Source organism: Bos taurus, chromosome 12 (genome assembly GCF_002263795.3).
Source record: "Bos taurus isolate L1 Dominette 01449 registration number 42190680 breed Hereford chromosome 12, ARS-UCD2.0, whole genome shotgun sequence".
Lineage (NCBI taxonomy): Eukaryota > Metazoa > Chordata > Mammalia > Artiodactyla > Bovidae > Bos > Bos taurus.
In genome coordinates, this window is record NC_037339.1 from 8,170,475 (window position 1) to 8,193,414 (window position 22,940).

Here is a 22,940-nt window from a genome sequence, read left to right on the forward strand (position 1 = left end):
TCAAACACGTCTGAGCAACTGAACAGCAGCAACAAAAATTGTTTCATTTACTCACCTAAGCATTTTAAATTGAACACTAATATGTTCCAGATAGTGTTAGAATATCAGACATTCACAGTAATTTTATCATGTGACAGTATACCTTATAAGATGCAGCTATGATTTTCAGGTGGGAACTGTCTTATGAATGGATAAATCAAAATATGATGGAGTATGTGTTAAAGGAAAGTAGGGGACAACATGCTTTCAAAGGAGAAGACAATAAAAGAAACCTCCAGATCACTTTTAGGCCTTTGGGAATGTTATAAAACATGAGGTGAGATTTTAAAATGGGCTTTTTTTTAAAAAAAGTACTATTTTTAATAGTACTTCATAGGAGAGGTGAGAATACATGACGAACAAGGAAAACACCTTTGAATTTTACATTTGTGTTTTTGTCAAGAACCTTATTAAGAACTTTAACAAGTCGAATCAAATGCCATACAAATACAGCAATAGTTGTAAGAGATGAATCTGGGATTATTTTCTCTTACTTGACTAGATTTTAAAGTACCAGAGATGTTAAGTGAATTGCAAAAGGTCACACAGCTAGATGTTATAACTGTGAGAACTAAAGTTTAACTATTTCTATTCTTTCTTCCTCAGGACACTCTTAAGACTTCCTCAAGACACTTCAGCCACTTCTGGAAAACTCGTGCAAAAACACAAGTACAATTAACTTTTTGAGGAAACTCCATTTTACTTTCCATAATGACTATACCAATTTATATCCCCATTTACACTGTACAAGGGTTGCCTTTTCTCCACATCTGAACCAATGTTCATCATCTTTTTTGTGATAATTTCCATTCTAATAGGTATGAGGCAATATCTCATTGTGGTTTTGATTTGCATTTTCCTGGGAATAATGATTTTGAACACTTTATTATATACCTGTTGGACATTCGTGTGTCTTATGAAAAATGTTGACTCAGGTCCTGCCTCAATTTTCAATTAGATCATCATTTTGTGGATTTGTTTGTTTTTCCTATATAGTTAATTTCCTTATATATTTTGGATATTTACCAACCTATTATCAGACATATGACTGCAAATACTTTCCACCATTCTATAAGTTGTCTATTCATTCTGTTAATTTTTTTCTTTTGCTGTGCACAAGCTTTTAGTGTGAAGCAACTCCATCTGTGTGTACTTGCTTTTGCTGCCTGTGTTTTGGGGGTCTTATAAAAAAAATCATTGCCCAGACCAATGTCAATATTTTTTATTATGTTTTCTTTTAGTAGTTTTAGGTCATATGTTTAAGTTTTTAATCTGTTTTGAGTAGATCTTTGTATATGGTGTGAGATAAGGGTCCAATTTCATTCTTCTACATATGGATATCCAGTCTTCCAATACTATTTATTGAAGAGACTATCCCAAACCCATTGTTTACTCCTGACATCCTTGTAGTAATCATTTGACTGTAAACATGTCAATATGTTATGGCCCTCTATCCTATTCCACTGGTCTGTGTGTCTATTATTATGCTACCACTGTACAGTTTTGTGGTATATTTTAAAACCACTACAATATTGTAAAGTAATTAACCTCCAATTAAAATAAATTAATTAATAAAAAATAAAAATAAGTAAATAAAACTAGGAAGTGCAATGTCTCATTCTATGTGTCCTTTGCAAAAAATACTTTGACTATTTGACATTTTTTGTAGTTCTGTATGAAATTTTATGATTTACTTCCTATTTCTGTGGAAAAATTTCATTAGTATTTTGATAGAAATTGCATTGAATCTGTTGTTGTTCATTTGCTCAATAATGTCCAACTCTATGACCCCATGAACTGCAGCAAGCCATACTTTTCTGTCCTTCAGTATTGTCTGGAGTTTGCTCAAATTCATGTCCATTGATTAGATGATGCCATCCAAACATCTCATCCTCTGTTGCCCCCTTCTTCTCCTGCCCTCGATCTTTCTCAACATCAGGGTCTTTTCCAATGAGTCAGTTCTTCACATTAGGTAGCCAAAGTATTGGAGTTTCAGCTTCAGTATCAGTCCTTCCAAAGAATTTTCAGAGTTGATTTCTTTAGGATTGACTGCATTAATCTCCTTGCTGTCCAAGGAACTATCAAGTGTCTTATCCAGCACCACAGTTCAAAAGCATCAGTTCTTGGTGATCAGCCTTCTGTATGATCCAATTCTCACTTCCATACATGACTACTGGAAAAACCATAGTTTTGACTATATGGAACTTTGTCAGCAAAGTGATGTCTCTGCTTTTTAATACACTGTCCAGATTTGCCATAGCTTTTCTTCCAAGGAGAAATTGTCTTTTTATTATTATTATTTTTTTTTACTTTACAATATTGCATTGGTTTTGCCATACATCAACATGCATCTGCCACGGGTGTACACGTGTTCCCCATCCTGAAGCCCCCTCCCGCCTCCCTCCCCATACCATCCCTCTGGGTCATCCCAGTGCACCAGCCCCTAGCTTCCTGTATCCTGCATCGAACCTGGACTGGAGATTCACTTCTTATATCATATTATACATGTTTTAATGCCATTATCCCAAATCATCCCCCCCTCCTGAGAAATTGTCTTTTATTTTGATGGCTGCAGTCTCTATCCTCAGTGATTTTGGGTCCAAGAAAATAAAGTCTGTCACTGTTTCCATTGTTTCACCATCTATTTGCCATGAAGTGATGGAACCGGATACCATGATCTTAGTTTTTGAATGTTGGGTTTTAAGCTAGCTTTTTCACTCTTCTCTTTCACCTTCATCAAGAGGCTTTTAGTTCCTTTTCTTTCTGTCATTAGGGTGATGTCATCTGCATATTTGAGGTTATTGATATTTCTACTGGCAATCTTGATTCTAGCTTGTGCTTCATGCAGCCCAGAATTTTGGATGATGTTCTCTGGATAGAATTTAAATAAGTAGAGTGACAATATACAGCCTTGATGTACTCCTAAAGTGTTCATCATCTGAGCCACAGTCAGCTCTCATTTTTATTTTTGCTGACTATATAAAGCTTCTCCACCTTTGGCTAGAATATAATCTATGTGATTCAGGTATTGACCATCTGGTGATGTCCAGGTGTAGAGTCATCTCTTGTGTTGTTGGAAGTGGGTGCTTGCTATGACCATTTTGTTCTCTTGGCAAATATGTTAACCTTTGTTCTGCTTCATTCTGTACTCCAAGGCCAAACTTGCCTGTTACTCCAGGTGTCCCTTGACTTCATACTTTTTTGTTCCTGTCCCCTATGATGAAAATGACATCTTTATGTGGTGTTAGTTCTAGAAGTTCTTGTAGGTCTTCATAGAACTGTCCAGCTTCTGCTTTTTTGCCATTAGTGCTTGGGCATAGACTTGCATTTTTGTGATATTGAATGGTTAGACTTGGAAACTAACTGAAGTCATTCTGCTGTTTCCGAGATTGCACCCAAGTACTACATTTTGGACTCTATTGTTGACTCTGAAGGCTACTCAGTTTCTTCTAAGGGATTCTTGCCCACAGTAGTAGATATAGTGGTCAACTGAATTAAATTTGTCCATCCCATTCCATTTAATTCCCTGATTCCTAAAATGCCGATGTTCACTCTTGCCATCTCTATTTGATCACTTCCAATTTACCTTGATTTGTGGATGTAATATTCCATATTCCTATGCAATATTGTTCTTTACAGCATCAAATTCACTCTCACCACCAGTCACATCCACAACTGGGTGTTGTTTCCACTTTTGTTCAGCCACTTTATTCTTACTGGAGCTATTTCTCCATTGTTTTCCAGTAGTATACTGGACATCTACCAATCTGAGGGATTCATCTTTCAGTGTTATATCTATTTGGCCTTTTCATACCATTCATGGAGTTCTCAAGGCAAGAATGCTGATATGATTTGCTATCCCCATCTTCAGTGGACCACATTTTGTCAGAACTCTCCATCATGACTCCTCTGATTTGGGCAGCTCTGCACGGCATTTCTCATAGTTTCATTAAGTTACACAAAGCTGTGATCCCTATGATCATTTTAGTTAGTTTTCTGTGGTTGTGGTTTTCATTCTGTCTGCCCTCGATGGATGAGTATAAGAGGCTTGTGCCTGCTTCCTGATGGGAAGGACTGGCTCCAGGGAAAACTAGGTCTTGCTCTGGTCAGTGGGGCCATGCTCAGTAAATCTTAATCGAATTTTCTGCTGATAGGTGGGGCTGTGATCCCTCTGTAATTTGGAGGCCTAACTATGGTAGGAATAATGGTGATCTTCTCAAAAGGACTTACAACAGAATGCTGCTTCTCCTAGGACTGCTGCTGCCGGAGCCTCTGACTCCACAGCAGGCCACTGTTGACCCATTCCTCTGCTGGAGACTCTGAAACACTCACAGGCAAATCTGGCTTCTGGAGTCACTGCTCCTTTCTCCTGGGTCCTTGTGTGCACAAGGTTTTGTTTGTGCCCTCCAAGAGTCTGTTTCATCAGTCCTGTGGAAGTTCTGTAATCAAATTCCCCTGATCTTCAAAGTCAGATTTCCTGGGGATTATCTGTCCCCAGGTTGGGAAGTCTGTTGGGGGACCTAAAACTTTCACAACAGTGGGAGAACCTCTTTGGTATAGTTGTTCTCCAGTAACCGTGACCTCCTCCAAGAGGACTCAAGCCACATACCACACCTCCCAGGACTACTGCTGCTAGCGTCCCTGTCCCTGAGGCAGGTAACTGCTAGACCATGTCTTGGCAGGAGACCCTCAAACACTCACAGGCAAGTCTGGCTCCATATTTTGTGGGGGTCACTGCTCCTTTCCATGGTCAATGTAATTCTTCTAATCTATGAATACAGGATGTCTTTCCCTTTATTTGTGTCTTTTTAAATTTCTTTCACAATTTTTTTTAATAGTTTCTAGTATTCAGATCTGTCACTGGCTTGGTTAAATATATTTTGTTGAAAATTTTTGCATCTGTATTCATGAGGGATAATGGTCTCTGATTTCCAGTGGTGTCCTTATCTGGCCTTTAATATCAGAGTATACTGCTGGTCTCATAAAATGAGTTTAGAATTGTGCCTTCCTCTTTTCTTTTTTGGAAGAATATGAGGATTGGTGTTAATGTCTTTTGAATGTTTGGTAGAATTCAGTCATGATGCCATCTGCTCCAGTATTCTTGCCTGGAAAATTCCATGGACAAAAGAGCCTGGAAGGCTAAAGTCCATGGGATCACAAAGAATTGGATATGACTGAGCACACATGCACAGCGTCTGGTCCTCAGTTTTATCTTCTTGGGTTTTTTGATTATCAATTCAATCTTACCTTTATTGGCCTGTTCAGATATTCTTTTTTTAATGATTTAAATTGGTAAATTATATATTTCTAGAAATGTGTACACTTTTACTAGGTCATTCATTTCATTGGCATACACTCATTCATAGTAATCTCTTATAGTCCCTTATTGTCTCTTCTTTAATAATTTTTATATGTGTAATTTATATAACATATTTTTAGCTGTCTCATTTTACTACTTATTGTAGCTAAAGTTTTGTTAATTTTCTTTCTTTAAAAGAACACTTCTTAGATCAACTGATCTTTTTCTGCTGCTTTCCTATTCTCCACTTCACTTGTTTATGCAGTAATCTTTAATATTTACTCTCTGCTGCTAACTTTGAACTTAGATTGTTCTTTTATCCTCTGATATCTTGAGGTACAAAGTTAGGTTGCTTAGTTGAAGTCCTCTTTTTCGTCATGTAGGCAGTTATTTTTATAAATTTTTCTCCTAGAACTAGTTTTGCTCCACGCTATAAGATTAGATGTGTTGCATTTCCATTTTTGCTCACAAGTGTGTTACTGCATCCCAAACAAATGGCAGAACTGAGAGTTCACTACACTTTGACTTTGCTATGGGAGAAATCAGGAGCTGAGGAGGTCTGTCTTGGTACTGAGCTCTGATGTTTCAGGGGATAGATGATGAAAGTAAAGTAAAACTGTCCTTCTTACCCTCTTCAGTGTGTGCATTCTAGGATTATTTGTTCCAGCAGAGTGTTGGGACCTCTTTACTATATTTCTGGACTCCTACATAGGTACTCTTATCCTAAGGGTGGGTGTAAAATTTGGTTTCACTGTCAGGGAGATGAGGGCTGAAACTTCTCTTTTGTCATCTTGCTAACTTCTCTTCACAGAAAATTTAAAATGTACTCTTAAATGTCAGACACGACTGAGCTACTGAACTGAACTGAAATGTTATCAGCATGAGAAAAACAGTGCTGAAGACAAACCAATCACTAGGCAAAGAACAATTAGGCACAATATTGGATCTATACAGCTTGACATAGTAATGTATAGTTTACTTTTTCATAAAGCTTTTCTTTTTTTCAAACTCCCATTACTTGTCTATATTTTTGTTGTAGTTAAAGTCTACTTAATTAACTTTATAAATAATTATGATTCAGAAATCTCAAGACATTTTCAAAAATAGATAATTTTTACTGTAAACAGTAAGATAAATTGTTAAACTGTGTTCTTATATCTGTTGTGGAAATGTATAATAAAGTAGTTTCAGAGATATAATATTCCAATATCTCATTTAACTTTCTTTTTTTTTTTTCTCATTTAACTTTCATTGGATGTAATGTAGAAAATGTAATACAGGTTATCAGGAATAAAATAATAGTCTATTTTCCTGGAATTTTCAGTCTATATAAAGAAAGGGATAATACATAAATAAACAAGCAAATAACATATAAAGTACAGATTTTTAATAACTATGAATAAATGAGAAAGTGAAAGTGTTAATCACTCAGTCCTGTCTAACTCTTTGTGACACCATGGCATGGAGCCTGCCAGCTGTCTTTGTCCATCAGATTCTCCAGGCAAGAAGACTGGAGTGGGTAGCCATTCCTTTCTTCAGGATATCTTCCCAATCCCAGGGATCAAACCCTGGTCTCCTGGATTGCAGGCAGGTTTTTTCTCAACTATTTGTTGTTATGGGTGTTGATCAGTCACTGAGTCATATCTGACTCTGCAACCCCATGAATTGCAACAAGCCAGGCTTTGCTGTCCTCCATTATCTCCCTGAGTTTGCACAAACTTAAGTCTACTGAGTCAGTATACCATCCAACCATCTCATCCTCTGTTGACCCCTTTTCCTCCTGCCCTCAATCTTTCCCAGCATCAGGGTCTTTTCCAATGAGTCAGTTCTTTGCATCAGGTGACCAAAGTATTGGAGCTTCAGCTTCAACATCAGTCCTTCCAATGAATATTCAGGGTTGATTTCCATTAGGATTGGTTGTTTTCATATCACTGCTCTCCAAGGGACTCTCAAGAGTCTTTTCCAGCACCACAGTTCAAAAGCATGTTCTTCAGAGATCAACCTTCTTTATGGTCCAACTTTCACATCCATACATGACTACTGGAAAACCATAGCTTTCACTATACAGAACTTTGTCAGCAAAGTGATGTCTCTGCTTTTTAATACACTGTCTAAGTTTGTCATAACTATTCTCCCAAGGATCGAGTGCCTTTTAATTTTATGGCTGCAGTCAATGTCTGTATTGATTTTGGAGCCAAAGAAAATGAAACTGACACTGTTTCCACTTTTCCACCATCTGTTTGCTATGAAGTGATAGATTTGGAGGCCATGATCTTTTTTTTTTTTTTTTAATGTTGGGTTTTAAGCCAACTTTTTCATTCTTCTCTTTCACCTTCATCAAGAGGCTCCTTAGAGCTCCTTCACTGTCTGCACTAGAGTAGTATCATCTGCATATTTGAGATTGTTAATAATTTCCCTGGCAAACTTGATTACAGTTTGTAAGTCATCCAGCCCATCATTTCATATGATGCACTCTGTATGCAAGTTAAATACAGCCTTGACATACTTCTGTTTCAATTTCGAACCAGTTTGTTGTTCCATGTTCAGTTCTAACTCTTGCTCCTTTTTCTGCATACAGGAAAAGGACACAGACAATGTGGTCTGGCATTCCCATCTCTTTAAGAATATTTCGAAGCATGTTCTACTCTTTAGTGTAGTCAATGAAGCAGAAGATTTTTAGAAAAAAAAAATTTACTTGCCATTTCTATGATCCAGTATATATTGGCAGTTAGATCCCTGGTTCCTCTGCCTTTTATAAATCCAGCTTTTAGATTAGAAGGTCTCAGTTCATGTGCTGCTGAAGCCTAATTTGAAGGATTTTGAGTATAATCTTTCTAGCATGTAAAATGACTACAATTGTATGGTAATTTGAACAGCATTTGGCATTGCCTTTCTTTGGGATTGGAATGAAAGCTGACCTTTTCCAGTTCTGTGGCCACTGCTGAGTTTTCCAAATTTGCTGCCATATTGACCACAGCAGTTTCACAGCATCATCTTTGAGGATTTGAAATACCTCAGCTGGAATTCCACCACCTCCACTAGCTTTGTTTGTAGTGAGGCTTTCTAACAGCCACCTGATTTCACACTCCAGGATGTCTGGCTCCAGTTAGCAAGCACACCATCGTGGTTCTCTGGGTCATTACAAGATCTTTTGTACAGTTCTTCTGTGTATTCTTTCCACATCTTCTTAATCTCTTCTACTTCTGTTATGTCTTTGCCAAGTTTGTCATTTATTGTGCCTATCTTTACATGAGATATTCCCTTGGTATCTCTAATTTTCTTAAAATGATCTCTAGCTTTTCCCATTCTATGATCTTCTTTTATTTATTTTAATTGCTCAGTTAGGAAGGCTTTCTGATCTCTCCTAGCTATTCTCTGGAACTCTGTATTAGGTTGGGCATATCTTTCACTTGCCTTCTTATATTTCTTTTTCTTAGTGATGGTTTTGGTCAGCACCTACTGTACAGTGTTATGAACCTCTGTCTATACTTCTTCAAGCACTCAGTCTATCAGATGTAATCACTTGAATCTATTCATCACCTTCACTATAAAATTGCAAGGGATTGGATTTAAGCCATACCTGAATAACCTAGTGGTTTTCTCTACTTTTTTAAATTTGAGCCTGAATTTCACAATAAGAAGCTGATGATCTGAATCACAGTCAGCTCCCAGTCTTGCTTTTTGCTGAGTATATAGCATTTCTCCATTTGTTCATTTCCAGGGAAACCATTCAAAATCACAGTAACCCAAGTCTATGCTCCAACCACTAATGCTGAAGAAGCTGAAGTTGAATGGTTCTATAAAGATCTCAAGACCTTCTAGAACTATTACCAAAAAGAGATGGCCTTCTCATTATAAAGGATTGGAATGCAAAAGTAGGAAGTCAAGATATACCTGGATTAACAGGTAAATTTGACCTTGGAGTACAAAACGTAGCACAGCAAAGGCTAACAGTGTTTTTCCAAGAAAATTCACTGGTCATAGCAGACACATTTTTCCAACAACACAAGAGACGGCTCTACACATGGTCATCACCAGATGGTCAATACCAAAATCAGATTGATTATATTATTTGAAGCCAAAAATGGAGAAGCTCTATACAGACAGCAAAAATAAGACTGGCAACTTACTGTGGCTCAGATCATCAGCTTCTTATTGCAAAATTCAGGCTCAAATTGAAGACAGTAGGCAAAATCACTAGGTCATTCAGGTATGGCCTAAATCAAATCCCTTGTCATTATCTACAGGAAGTGACAAATAGAATCAAGGGATTAAATTTGAAGGACAGAGTGCCTGAAGAACTATGGACATAGGTTTGTGACATTGTACATGAAGCAGTGATCAAGATCATCCCCAAGAAAAGAAATGCAAAAATGCAAAATGGCTGTCTGAGAAGGCCTTACAAATAGCTGAGTAAAGAAGAGAAGCTAAAGGCACAGGAGCAAAGGAAAGATATACCCATCTGAATGCAGAGTCCCAAAGAATAACAAGGAGAGATAAAGCCTTCCTCAGTGAGCAATGCAAATACATAGAGGAAAACAATAGAACGGAAAAGACTAGAGATATCTTCAAGAAAATTAGAGATAACAAGGGAATTTTCAAGCAAAGATGGGCACAATAAAGGGCAGAAGTGGTATGGACCTAACACAAGTAGAAGATATTGAGAAGAGGTGGCAAGAATACACAGAACTATACAAAAAAAGATCTTCATGACCAGATAACCACAATTTTGTGATCACTCACCTAGAGCCAGACATCCTGGAATACAAAGTCAAGTGGGCATAAGGAAGCATCTCTATCTACAAACCTAGTGAAGGTGATGGAATTCCAGTTGAGCTATTTCAAATCCTCAAAGAAAATGCTGTGAAAATGCTGCAATCAATATGCCAGCAAATTTAAAAAATGCAGCAGTGGCCACAGGACTGGAAAAGATCAGTTTTCCTTCCAATATCAAAGAAAGGCAATGCCAAAGAATGTTCAAATTACCATATAATTGCACTCATCTCAGATGCTAGCAAAGTAATGCTCAAAATTTTCCAGGCCAACATTCAACAGATGAACCGAAAACTTCAATATGTTTAAGTTTGGTTTAGAAAAGGCAGAGGAACCACAGATCAAATTGCTAATATCAGCTGGATTATTGAAAAAGCAAGAGAGTTCTAGAAAAATATCTACTTCTGCTTTATAGATTATGCCAAAGCCTTTGACTATGTGGATCACAACAACTGTAGAAAATGCTTTAAGAGATGGGAATACCAGACCACCTGACCTGCCTCCTGAGAAATCTGTATGCAGGTCAAGAAGCAACAGCTAGAACCAGACATGGAACAATGGACTGGTTTCAAATTGGTAAAGGAGTACATCAAGGATGTATACTGTCACCCTGCTAATTTAATTTATATGCAGAATACATCATGAGAAACACTGGGTTGGATGAAGCACAGCTGGAATCAAAATTGCCAGGAGAAATAGCAATAACCTTAGATATGCAGGTGATACCACCTTTATGGCAAAAAGTGAAGAAGAACTAAAGAATCTCTTGATGGAAGTGAAAGAAGAGAGTGAAAAAGTTGGTTTAAAACTAAACATTCAGAAAACTAAAATCATAGCATTTGGTCCCATCACTTCATGTCAAATAGATGGGGAAACAATGGAAACAGTGACAGACTTTATTTTCTTGGTCTCCAAAATCACTGCAGGTAGTGACTGTAGCCATTTGGCAAAACTAATACAATTATGTAAAGTTTAAAAATAAAATAAAATAAAAGGTGCTTACTCCTTGGAAAAAAAAAAATATATATATATATGACTAAACTAGACAGCATATTAAAAACCAGAGATACTACTTTTCTGGCAAACATCCATCTAGTCAAAGCTATAGTTTTTCTAGTAGTCATGTATGGATGTGAGAGTTGGACTATAAAGAAAGCTGAGTGCTGAAGAATTGATGCTTTTGAACTGTGGTGTTGGAGAAAACTCTTGAGAGTCCCTTGGACTGTGACAGGATCAAACCAATCAATCCTAAGGGAAATCAGTCCTGAATATTCATTGGAAGGACTGACACTGAAACTCCAGTACTTCGGTCACCTGATGCAAAGAGCTGACTCATTGGAAAACACCCCGATGCTGGGAAAGATTGAAGGCAGGAGGAGAAGGGGATGACAGAGGACGAAATTGTTGGATGACATCACCGACTCCATTGATTTGAGTTTGAGCAAGCTCAGGGAGTTGGTGATGGACAAGGAGGCCTGAAATGCTGAAGTTCCTGAGGTAGCGAAGAGTTGGACATGACAGAGTGACTGAACTGAGCTGATAGAGCTTCTTCACTTTTGGCTGCAAAGAATATTATCATTCTGATTTCAGTACTGACCATCTGGTGATGCCCATGTCTGTTGTGTTGTTGGAAGAGAGTATTTGCTATTACTATTGCATTCATCTGCCAAAACTGTTAGCCTTTGCCATTTTTCATTTTGTACTCCAAAGCCAAACTTGTCTGTTACTCCAGGTATCTCTTGACTTCCTACTTTTGCATTCCAGTCCCCTATAAGGAAAATGACAATTTGTTGTTGTTGTTGTTGTTGTTTTCTCTATGATTTCTTGTAGGTCTTTATAGAATTTTTCCACTTCAGCTTCTTCAGCATTAGTGGTTAGGTCATAGACTGGATTACTGTAATGTGGAATGGTTTGCCTTGGAAATGAACTGAGATCTCGCTCATTTTTGAGATTGCATGCAAGTACTACATTTCAGACTCTTTAGTTGACTCTGTGGTCTACTTTGTTCCTTCTGAAGGATTCTTGCCCACAGTAGTAGACATAATGGTCATCTGAATTAAAATTTCCCATTCCCATCCATTTAATTCATTGATTCCAAAAATGTTGATTTTCACTCTTGCCTTCTCCTATTTGACCACATTCAATTTACCTTAATTCATGAACCTAACATTCCAGGTTCCTATGCAATATATTTCTTTATAGCATCAAACTTTACTTCCACTACTAGATACAACCACAACTGGTGGCCATTTCTGCTTTGGCTCAGCCTCTTCATTCTTATTCTAACTATTTCTCTGTTCTTCCACAGTAGTATATTGGACACCTACTGACATGGGGGTTTCATCTTTCAGTGTCGTATATTTTTTGCCTTTACACACTGTTCATGTACTTTTCAAGGCAAGAATACTGAAGTCATTTGCCATTCTGTTCTCCAGTGGATCACATTTTGTCAAGTGCTAAGTAGCAGGAGACTTGATGCTTTTGAACTGTGGTGTTGGAGAAGACTCTTGAGAGTCCCTTGGACTGAAAGGAGGTCCAACCAGTCCATTCTAAAGGAGATCAATCCTGGGTGTTCATTGGAATGACTGATGCTGAAGCTGAAACTCCAATACTTTGGCCACCTCATTCGAAGAGTTGACTCATTGGAAAAGACCCTGATGCTGGGAGGGATTGGGGGCAGGAGGAGAAGGGGATGACAGAGGATGAAAAGGCTGGATGGCATCACTGACTCAATGGACATGAGTTTGAGGTAACTCCGGGAGTTGGTGATGGACAGAAAGGCCTGGTGTGCTGCAACTCATGGGATCACAAAGAGCCAGACACGACTGAGCAACTAAACTGAACTGAACTGAAGTAGCAGGAACATACCCTTCAGCTGCTCAGTGTAGCTGGATGGCGTGCCCAATGTCCCAGTTGTTCCACTGCTCGTCCTTGTTGAGCGTATAAACCTTCATTGGCCATAAGGTGTCAGTCAACATGTGCTGGTTGTCTAGGCAAAGGCCCTGCTGGAGTGGCTGGGGAGTAGATCCAGGGAAGGCTTGAGCCAATTTTGGAGGACACCCAGGAGCTGAGTGTCTGCAGCCTCACTGCTGCCACTTGCTGCCTGGAACTGCCACTGCCCAGGAGTTGCAGGCTACTGTGGATGTAATCAGCCACCCGGGAGTCACTGTAGTGCTATTTTATTTCATCTTCACTATCAAAGCCATCAGGAGTCACCAAAAGAATAAAAAATCAAAATAAAAAATATTCTTTGAAATAAAGTCCCTCTCATAGCCTCAAAGGAGATCCTAAAAAGCTTGTCTGACAAATGTTTTGAATTTGGGATCAACAACAGAATAAATCTTGAGAGGTAGTACATATCCTGGGAGAAGGCAATGGCACCCCACTCCAGTACTGTTGCCTGGAAAATCCCATGGATGGAGGAGCCTGGTAGGCTGCAGTCCATGGTGTCGCTAAGAGTCAGACATGACTGAGTGACTTCACTTTCACTTTCCACTTTCATGCATTGGAGAAGGAAATGGCAACCCACTCCAGTGTTCTTGCCTGGAGAATCCCATGGATGGAGAAGCCTGGTAGGCTGCAGTCCATGGGGTCACACAGAGTCGGACACGACTGAAGTGACTTGGCGGCAGTACATATCCTGGGCTTCCCTAGTGGCTTAGACTGTGAATAATCTGCCTTCAATGTGGGAGACATGGGTTTGATCCCTGGGTTGGGAGATCCCCTGGAGGAGAGCATGGCAACCCACTCCAGTATTCTTGCCTGAAGAATCTCCATAGACAGAGGAACCCGGAATGCTACAGTTCATGGGGTTGCAAAGCTTTAGACACAACTGAGTGATCAAGCACAGCACAACACATATCCTAAAAGATATCAAGCAAACTCTCTATGTCCTTGAAAGTCTGTTACATGGTGCTGGATGGGCAATTCAGTGGTCTTGTCATTAAAGTAAATGCAGCAGCATGGGTGATCTGTGGTAATAGAAAGAGTGTCCTTGCAGATAGGTTGATCAATTCTATTAAATGGAAAAGACAGTGAAATTGAAGAAGATAACTTATTTCCAGTAACTATGATGCATGCTTCTGGCAGAGAAAAGTGACCAAAAAAATCAAGTGGAATGGAGAATTGAAAGCAACAAATACCAGATAATAGTACTAACAGCCTTTGATATAATGGAATTAGAGTAAATTACTGCAATGTCATAAGAGCTAAAAACTAGTGGAAAATACTCCAGAGAAATCTCGCAGATTTGTGAAAAATGTTTAAAATCACAAATTTGAAAAAACACTATAGGCTGCCTGTCCTTTACCTTGGGATTTTTTTTTTTTTTAATGTAGCCATTACTATGCAATGACTCTAACAATTAGAAATGAACTTCCATAGTATCTATGTATTTCAAAACTCCAGAGACTGGGATAGCTTAATGTAGAATCAAGACAAAAATCTACACACAAAGAGATAAATCAAGCCAGTTTTACTGGGTGTCATTCAATGCCCCCAAATGGGGAACCATATCTAGAACATTCTGAAGAAAATAAAATGTGAATTAAATTAAAACTGTTCTCTTTACAAAGGCAAAAGATAGACATGTCAAAGATTCAGAGACATTTCAAATATCATTTTGGCAAACTCAAATGACCCCTTAAAGTCATAGTAGGAAGATATTATTGATGAACAAGGCATTAATGGCTGCAATGCCAAGACAAGAAATGCACCATTTTGATGATAGATTCTTTAGTTTAGAAGATTACCATGACAAGGCAGTTAGGTTCAAGTGAGATGTTGATATAGCACACTATACTGACATCATACCATTTGAGTTTGTTCTTATCTTTGCAAAACATGAAGCTTTCGGCTCTGGGAGAGAAGATTCTTCTCATTCCTCCATTCATGATCACTCTTCTATAGACAAGTCTTTGTTTTTGTTTTTTTCCTAGTGTGCATGTGTTTAGATATCTCCAGGTAGCTTACAGCATTTTGCCTGTCTTATCTACTCTTCCAGTGACTGTCTGGCTGAAAATATCTTGCTCAAATAATTTTTAAGGTAGGTGGAGTTTGATCTCTATTGTCCCCTTAAAATGTATTTTCTTGAGACAGAGTACTTGCGTATGATTTTTATTGTCTAGCACATAGCAGATGGATAAGAACAAATTAGCAATTATGAGTACCCTGCCTTCCCTGGCACATGCTGTGTATTTTTGTGTTTGCCTTATATGTTCTACACAAATCTTTTAACTACATCACAATTTGCTGGCTCTTCTTAAAAAAAGTTTGTTAATACTTCAATAGGGTCCTAATAGAAAAGATAGAAGAAATCATCCTGTGATGGGAGGTCACACTTGACTGGATTATGGCACTCAGTTACTTAGTCAAACACTAGTCTAGATGCTGCTGTGAAAGTACCTTGTACATGCAAATCACATTTACCATCGATAAAGGAGATTAATTCCCTCTCAACTCGGGTAATTCAACTGCTGGGATTCAAGTTAGAAAGAGTGTGTGTATGTGTGTGTGTGTGCATGCACACACACACACACTCAAGTGCACACATGTGTTGATAGAGGTGTTAATACCAAAAACTATTCAGAAAACCACTTCACCAAACAGAGCATATTAGAAAGTGAGTCATGGATCTGGCCATTTTGAAGACGGCATGCGTGGCAAGTCTGTGTGGTCATGGTCCTAATAAATAGACTCATATCCTTCACAAATCTGGCATGTTTGTGAAAATCCCATAATGAGTATTGACCATCACCATTGAAAACCTTCCAGATTGCCTTCTGCTTTGTCTCTTCTGTTTCTCTATCCCTATATAGTATGTAATTTGCCTTTATATTCACCTCAAAATTTACCTAAAGCACTTATATTTATAATGAACTATTTTGAGTTCTTATTCTGATATGACTTCAGCATCTATGCTCTACTCCCCTTCATAAATTGGAGATCTGAAATTCTTCAAGAGTTCTTTGTTCCAGTCCTTCAAAACCAACTGCCTAAAGCTGTCTCCTCACACCTTAAACATCTTTGTTTTTAAAAGTTAAATAACAATGCATTTTAAAAAATGAACATTTTTCCAATTTTTAGAAGAACCTGTATAGCTTTGGATACAAGTTCAACTGCCTGAACCACTTGAATTTATTTTTAATTGTTTATTTCCCTTAAGATAAATTCCTTAAGATGCTACTTAACAAAATGATGTTTTAGCTAATTCATACATTCTTTTAATAGTGAAACATGAGGCCATTTTTCTTTATTCACTACAAATCATATTATTTGAAGTGACTTGATTATTTGAAGTTGCTATCAGAAACAATAGCCATTTTTTTTTGTACCTGTGATCACAAGTACCTTTCATTGACTACATTTCATAACCAATTATTCATTTTTTCTGTTTCCTAGGGTTATAACTAATTTACTCAAATATCCTCATGGCCAATTTTCCTCTCTCATTTCTGTGTCTATATACATCTTTAATAACTCAAATTATTTTGGTTATATATATAGGAGAAGGAAATGGCAACCCACTCCAATATTTTTGCTTTTGAAATCCCACGGACAGAGGAGCCTGATGGGCTACAGTCCATAGGGTCGCAAAGAGTCAGACATGACTGAGCAACTAAACAAACAGTATGTGTGTGTGTGTGTGTATGTGTGTGTGTGTGTGTGTGTGTGTGTACAGAGAATAAAGAATCCACCTGCCAATGCAGGAGACACAGAAGGAGCAAGTTTGATCCCTGGACTGGGAATATCCTCTGGAGAAAGAAATGGCAACCCACTCCAGTATTCTTGCCTGGAAAAATCCCATGAACAGAGGAGCCTGGTAGGCTACTGTTCATGAGGTTGCAAAGAGTTGGACACAACTGAGTGATTAAGAGTGCACACATGTATATATATATATATATATATATATATATATATATATATGCATGTGTGTGTGTGTTTTTATGGATATGCCTGACTTATAAAGTATAAATCCATGTATAATTTATTAACAAATGATTTTATAAATTAAAAGAAATTTAATTCCTAATTGTATCTTAATCTATAAAATTGTCTTTTCTCTGTGTGTATGTATGCGTTAATATCTATATTGTCTTCATTTTCCTAGAAATCCCAACCCTTGTTGATTTGTTCAAATATTTCTCTATGTATACCTTTCTTAGAAATATAAAGCATCCTACTTTGCCCCCTCACTAGCGATTTTTTTTCCTTTCTTTTGATTATGTCATTAAATGTTAATTTCCCCAAATTCTTAAGTATCTTAAATCCATCCATTGTTCTTCATTGTTTATTTCTCTGTTTGCATTTCCTATCATTTAAGTTATATCATCCTATACAATCATAGAAGAGTCTGAATATGAATTTATTGCTTTACTTTTTACAAATTGTAGTGGGCTGCTGTCTATGGGGTTGCACAGAGTCGGACATGACTAAAGCGACTTAGCAGCAGCAGCAGCAGCAGCAGTGTAATATTTGACTTGCCTAGAATTAGTTATATAAAAACAAAAAAGAAACAATCTCATGTCTAAATTCTAACTTTCCAATAGAATAAAGTACATGCTGTTCCCACTTGGGCACTGTAATGTCCCAACAATATTAACTGGGGAGCTTGCCAATGATAGAATTACTCTAGCTCTTTCTTTGGTTTCTGCTGCCAGAATTCTGTCTATCCCACACTGTACTTCAATTATGTGCACTGATCATTATTGCCATTTTACCATCTGATTATGTAAAGCATTTCATTCTCTCTGCTGTTATAACTAATCCACCCATGTTTTGTAACACCAGATGGTAGGTATCCACAGCCAGTCCTAGTTAATCTGCAAGCATTCTCTATGCATACTCTATTTTTATTAGCATTTGGAAGGTTTTAGATCAAGAAATCAACATCGTACAGCCTCACACATAGTAATCTTCAATGTAAAAATCAAAATGCTTGTCAAGTGTTTGCCTTATCAGAATTTTATTTTGATTTGCTATTATAAAGTTCAGACATTTAAAATCTAATCTGCAGGATTCCAGTGGATACATTCTGGACATCTTCATAATGTGTTACATATAAATAAAGAAATCATGCAGTGTTGGGCAGAATTTTTGTCTTCAGATGTGTCATTATGGGCACTCTGAAATACCAGAAAGTGTCTTGTATATTCACTATCAATGTTTGCTATAGATATCACTTGCTTCCAGTTGCCTCTTTTGCTGTTCCAGCTTTTGGTTAATCATATCTTGATGTAGAATATATTGAAAACTAAAAAGCCCTATTTAAGTTTTTCCAGAGTGTCTGCTAGCAATCTTTGCTGCTGATGCAAAAGATTCATTTATTATAATAACTTTTAGTAACCTTATGCCGGTATAAATTCATGATCTCTGTCCGTTTATAAGATTATCTTTAGCCTTCTTTGTCCCTAAAAGTTTCAGTAAGACATGAATTATTTGTGTGCCAAATATTCAAAGCATTTAACAAGGATGCAGCAAGACCTTCTTTGATGAGGTGACACATAGTTTTTTTCTGTTCCTCCTCTTGAAGTAAGAATATGCAAGCACAAAGCCCTGGCGGGAGAGCTGTTAGGAAAATATGAAAAACCAAGGATGAAACCAGTGAATATGAAGCAAACTAGGAGCACATGATGCCTTGCAATATGCAAAATGTTTTTTTAAGAATGGGAGATACTTATTTGATTTAGGAAAGAAGTGATTATTAAGATCCAAAAGAGTATTTTTGATAAAAAATGGAGATAAAAGATTTATTTTATTGGCTCCAAAAGAGAACAAAATATAAGAGATTTAAAATAATTACTATAGTCAATATTTTGTAAAATTTTACGATAAAGAAGAACAGAGGTGAAAACTGGAGAGGAATGTAAAATTAGAAAACGGTTTTCTTAAAATAAGTGTATATCATTGGAAGGACTGATGCTGAAGATGAAACTCCAATACTTTGGCCACCTGATGCAAAGAACTGACTCATTGGAAAAGACCCTGATGCTGGGAAAGATTGAAGGCAGAAGGTGAGGGGATGAAAGAGGATGAGATGGTTGGACGGCATCACCAACTCAATGGACATGAATTAGAGGAAGCTCTGGAAGTTGGTGATGGACAGAAAGGCCTGGCATGCTGCTATCTATGAGGTCACAAAGAGTCAGATATGACTGAGCAACTGAACTGAAGAGAATATTTGTATTTATGATGAGGGTGATTCAACAAGAGAAAAATCGATACAGAAGTGGAACAGATAGGTTACTGAACTTAATGACTCTAAGTAGGTGAAAGGAGATGGAATCTAGTTCACAAGTGGATGATTGGCCATAGATTGGTGCCAGAGACAAAAGCAGTAGAAAAGAAGGCAGAGTGTACAGTCACAGAAGGAGACGGGTGAGTCCATTTGGTGAAAAATAATCATAGAAATTTTCTAGGCTTTATTTTCATTGTAAATCAACTAGGAAACAATACTATAGACTGAATAGGTGAGGGGAATTGGAAGCTTTCATGAAATAAACATGTATATGAGGGGAGAGAGTGAGTGGACTAGAAAGATACAGTGTGAAAGCTGGTTATTAAGACAGATGTTCTTCTCAATCTCAAATTTTTGTCTTTAAATATTGCAATCTTGGTGTGTTTGGAGGATCACTGAAGTCAGGCAAAAATACAAAGAATAAGTGAAATGGAAAAATGACTGGTGATGTCAACAGAGTGAGATTCTTGATTGCTAGAATTTGAAGTTTTTAATTTTTGACCACAGCAGATTTATGGCTATGACCAAAGGAGACAGAATACAAGTCAGTGTTTCTAGAGAAGTGAATGAAAAAATAAAGATCAAGTTTCAGTGGATCATTAACATGGATTTTGAAATCAGGAAGGAGTCTATTCTGTTCCTGTTGTTGTTCAGTCACTAAGTCATGTCTGACTCTTTGGGATCCCATAGACTGTGACAAACCAAGCTGCTCTGACCTCCACTATCTCCCAGAGTTTGCTCAAATTCATGTCCATTGAGTTGATGATGCCATCCAACCATCTCATCCTCTGTCACCCTCTTCTTTGCCATGAATTCGCTTTCCCCATCAAGTGGTCAAAGTATTAGAGATTCCTGTGAGCGTCATGGTCTGCATCAGCTATTTGAAATTTTTCCCTAAATTATTTTCTTGGATACCTTTTTTTTCCTCTTAAGCTATTTCCTATAATGCATCCAGTGATTTTTAAAATACATTCTCCCCTTTCTTTCTGAGATGCAGAGGCAAGCCACATTTATTCATTCAGGTGCATTCTTCTATACCTAGTATCCTAATAGCCCATGTTGGAATTCCTAATAGTGCAACTGGATGCCCCAAACATCACTTCCCCCAAACTGGGAAGGGACTCTGAAGCATAAATGGCAGAAGGCTCAGGAGTTTAGATTTCTTAGACATCTCTCTGATGTTGAATGATGGAATCCAGCCCCACCTCCACACCCCAGCCGAGACGGCCTGAATAGAGCTGAGCTACTCTCCCATGTAATCTAAAAAAAAAAAAAGTAAATTAACACAGGTGTGATGCATCTAGCTAAGAAGAAGTGAAGGGAGGCCAAAGCTTTTCTTCGAGTCTCTATCAGTCTTGACAAATTTCTTAATTTTTTCTCCCTGATCTTATTTTCTAAACTGTGAAAAGACAACATCTTTTGGATAAAGATTCATGTCTGTCCTGCCCTAGCTGCTCAGGAGCTCCAAAAGGCCAAGTTGGTTCTGGCACAGTTCCTGAATTGGAGTTTGTGAATTATGCTCAGAGCTCAGTCCCCTGATTTCAAGATGTGTGTGTGTGTGTGTGTGTGTGTGTGTGTGCGCGCGTGCATGCGCGCTCTGCCATGTCTGACTCTTTGCTGCCCCATGAACTGTAGTTCACCTCTGCCCATTGGATTTTCAAGGCAAGAATACTGGCGTGGGTTGCCATTTCCTCCTCCAGGAATGTCAAGGTGAGTAAAATCCAGTTTCCACAGAAAGCTTTAGCAGATTAAGGTTGAGCTGACCTGAAGTTATTTGTATGATGGCTGTAAGCTGAAGTCTTATCTTTGATTCTTACTGAGACTTTTAAAGGCAGGAAAAGTGAGGATACATCAGTCCCATTTCTTTTCTTCCTAGTTGGAGTTTCCCTTCACTGATTCAGAAATAAGCTCAGCAAATTTTTTTTTCCATTTTTCTTAAACAAGGAAGAAGAGACTTTAATATAGAGGGAGTGTATTAGCTTTGTTGCATTTAGCATAACCTTAACCAGAGCCTGGAACTTTTAGCTCCAGCTTGAGGATGTTGGGTTTTCCAGGTGACTCAGACCTTAAAGAATCTGCCTGCAATGTGGGAAACCTGGGTTCAATCCCTGGGTTAGGAAGAGAATCTGGAGAAAGAAATACTCACTCCAGTATTCTTGCCTGGGAAATTCCATGCATAGAGAAGACTGGTGGGCTATAGTCCATGGGATTGCAAAGAGTCAGACACCTCTGAGTGAATGCTGAGGATGCTAGCTCAAGAATCCAGGCTCTTCCCAATTCCTTATAATTATTTATGAAAGCTTTTCAAGGTTTTACAGACACACAGAAGATTACTTTGCTTTAATACTTAAAACCCTTTGGTGATTCCCTTTCTTATAAGGGAATGTGGGATCTCATTTCTGGAAATTTCCACAGATTCCCTTCTGGATATTCTCTCTTCATTCTCTAGAATCCATCTTTATGGGATTTGTGTGAGTGTTTTGCTCTCCATGGGTGAGCCATGCTTGATCAGCATTGGCTTTTTCATTATCTGGCAAAATGCAAATCCTACTGAAGATGTCAGTTGATATTTAGCTACTACAGAAAACTTTCTAAGTCAGGTGGGTTTTCCTTCCTTCCTTTCTACTTACCTACACGGTCATACCTCTCATCATCCTTATTGTAATTTGCTATAAAATGTCATTTCTTCCACTGTGCTTTAAGTGATCATGACAGCAACATGAGTCTCTGTCTTCCTGACCACGGTATATTCTATGCTTAGCACACCATTCCTGATGCTTAGTTCTCACAATAAAAGCTTTAAATAAAAGAATTTGCAATAGATAAATAAATACATGATCCTGCTTGTTTATTTTATGACAATTTCTTTACCTGAATTGCTGAATATGGTGCCAAACTTTTACAGAAACTACTGTCTTGATTGTGCTAAAGATGTGCACTCCCTAGGGGGGCATTTCTGGAATTCTCTTGCTTTTTATGATCCAATGGATGTTGACAATTTGATATCTGGCTCCTCTGCCTTATCTAAAGCCAGCTTGAAAATCTGGAAGTTCTTCATTCATATACTGTTGAAGCCTAACCTGGAGAATTTTAAGCATTACTTTGCTAGTGTGTGAGATGAGTACAATTTTGTGGTAGTTTGAACATTATTTGGCATTGCCTTTCTTTGGGATGGAATGAAAATTGACCTTTTCCAGTCCTGTGGCCACTGCTGAGTTTTCCAAATCTGCTGTCATATAGAGTGCAACACTTTAACAACACTTTTACCTGCCTCCTGTGAAACCTGTATGCAGATCAAAAACAACAGTTAGAACCAGACATGGAACAACAGACTGGTTCAAAATTGGGAACAGAGTATATCAAGGCTGTATATTGTCACCCTGCTTATTTAACTTATATTCAGAGTACATAATGCAAAATGGTAGGCTGGATGAAGCACAAGCTGGAATCAAGATTCCCAGGACAAGTATCAGTAACCTCAGATATCCAGATGACATCACCCTTATGGCAGAAAGTGAAATGGACTAGAGAGCCTCTTGATGGAAGTGAAAGAGGAGAGTGAAAAAGCTGGCTTAAAACTCAACATTCAAAAAA